This window comes from Cebus imitator, unplaced genomic scaffold (genome assembly GCF_001604975.1).
Source record: "Cebus imitator isolate Cc_AM_T3 unplaced genomic scaffold, Cebus_imitator-1.0 Scaffold1420, whole genome shotgun sequence".
Classification (NCBI taxonomy): Eukaryota; Metazoa; Chordata; class Mammalia; order Primates; family Cebidae; genus Cebus; species Cebus imitator.
Window position 1 is genome coordinate 12,723 of NW_016108735.1, and position 2,236 is coordinate 14,958.

Consider the following 2,236-nt stretch of genomic DNA (forward strand, 5'->3'; position numbering starts at 1 on the left):
AGAATTTTCAATAGACACAACAGCAGAAAATACAAAGCAGTCTACTTCTGGTCATACCTCTGCTGGATATCAGTACCTGGTTATAGTTTTTTTTTTTTTGACAGCTTTATTGATACGTAATTTATATATCATAACGTTCACTTGATTAAAATTAGCAATTCAAAGATACTTTCAGTATATTCAGAGTTGTGCACCATCATCATAATCTAATTTTAGGACAATTTTATAATTGCAGGTCTTAAATGAAACCTCCTTAAAGATGCTTTGCCTATGTATCCTTAATTGAACTACACTCTTTATTTCATCCTTCCTTCCTTTGGACACTCATAACTATTTGTAGTTATTTTCCTTAGTTATTGGCCTCCTTCTTTGTTGTCTATTTCTCCCACCAGAATGTAAGCTTCTTAAAGAGAAGCTGTTTATGTCTCTCTTGAAATTCTTTGTAGTCCAGCTAGCAGTGAAGCACAGGGCCTGCCTATATTATGTGGTCACTAAAAACATTTGCTGAATGAATGAACTAGCAAGACATAGTTACCACAGTAGATGAGCACTGTGGAGCAATAGGGAATTGGTCATCAGGGGGAAACTGTAACACTGAGAATGAAGGGCAAGAGGAGGGCACTGAGCCAATAACCCAGCTGTCCATCTGGTGTTCGAAAGACTGAGAAGACCCCTTAGGTTCTTTAACAATTAGCAAGAGTTGGGCGTGAAGACCTCAAGAAGAAGACAGCACTGCTAATAAAATAGGTGGACCACTTCCAATTAATTAGAAAAATAAAAAGATATCATATTTGCAGCTATACCAGCAAAGAAATTCCTATTTCTCACATTAACACAGGAAAATACACAAACTGAATGTTTCTTTATACATCAATCCCATATCTGGTGTTGTTAAATTAAGTGTGGTTATACAGGGTAGTGCAGAGTTCTGATGCTAAAAAGCCAGAATTTGTATCCTTATTCTGCCACTTACTAGCCATGTGACTTTGGGCAAATCACTTAGCTGCTTTGTGCTTTCATTTGTACATTTATAAAACAGACACATTGATAGTTTCTATATCATGAGATGTTTTGGGTATTAAATGAAAATAATCAGAAAACTATTGCATACTGAGTGCTGTATGTGATCCCAGTGTTGTAGAAGTAGCAGTAGTGTTTACAGTGGTGGCAGTGCTGGAGGTGGTAGAAATAGTAGTAGGCAGCAGCAAAATAATAGAGGGACAGCCCATTATGACTGTTTTATGGGCTAAGAAATTTAGATTTAGCTCAGTGGCAAGCAGTGTCAAATACAAGATACTAAATTAATATCGAATTGACTAGTACTCATGATGTTTTCTATTATACCACAAGATAATTTGACATAATTGATCTTTCTTTAATAAGTGCAGGAATCGGCAGATTTGTAGTGGCTGCTGCTGCTGGCAAGCTGATATCACATAATTTATACTCAACTTTGGCCCACAGAAAGTGTCAGAAGGACAGCCATATTGTTAAGTGTGTGAATGTGTGTGTGTAAAATGATGTGCATTTGACTGTGACTCTGGTCCAAGAAGGACATAAGAATTTCATTATTTATGAAATAAAGTGGGAAAATAGTGAACCATCCTGAAAAATAAGCCACGGTATTTATAAATCAAGAGAATCAATTTTAGAGGGGCAAGGTACCAGTTTGGACTTGTTAACAATATTTGCAATGTGTTCTCTTTATGGATGGATAACACTGAAGACCCCATTTAGCATTTTAGTCGACTTCACAATTGATTTATCCAGTGGGATCCACTGGCTCTTCAATTGTATTATGTAAGGAAACTGGAAAGAAGAATGGAAAAGTGGTTTTATCTCATGATCTGCAACAAAAGCTGCTCTAGAAACAGGACTAAACTGCCAACCCAAAAGCAGGAAGTGAGAACAATTATTTAATTATCCAAGGAAAATCAGGAAAAGTGCGATGAAAGAAGAGTTTTTAAGCATAAACATGGGTATGTGAGCCACCTTTAGGTGAAAAACAAATATGTTATTTAAAAAAAATAGCCTAAAGGTTTATTTTCTATGAAGTGAGACACAGATCTAGTGACATTCTGCAGAATGGTAAGTAGAATAAAGATGAACACTTGTGCTCGCTTCAGCAGCAGTTACACTAAAATTGGAATGATACAGAGAAGATTAGCATGGCCCCTGCACAAGGGTGACATGCAAATTCATGGAGCGTTCCATATTTTTAGACTTAAACATAAGA

The 2,236-nt window shown here is 36.3% G+C and overlaps 1 non-coding gene across 1 annotated transcript; it reads left to right on the forward strand.

Moving 5' to 3' along the window:
* Positions 1-2,117: 2,117 nt before the first annotated feature.
* Positions 2,118-2,220, forward strand: LOC119469970. The gene has a single exon (XR_005198843.1). It is a non-coding gene; the product is annotated as a U6 spliceosomal RNA (small nuclear RNA).
* The last annotated feature ends 16 nt before the right edge of the window (positions 2,221-2,236 follow it).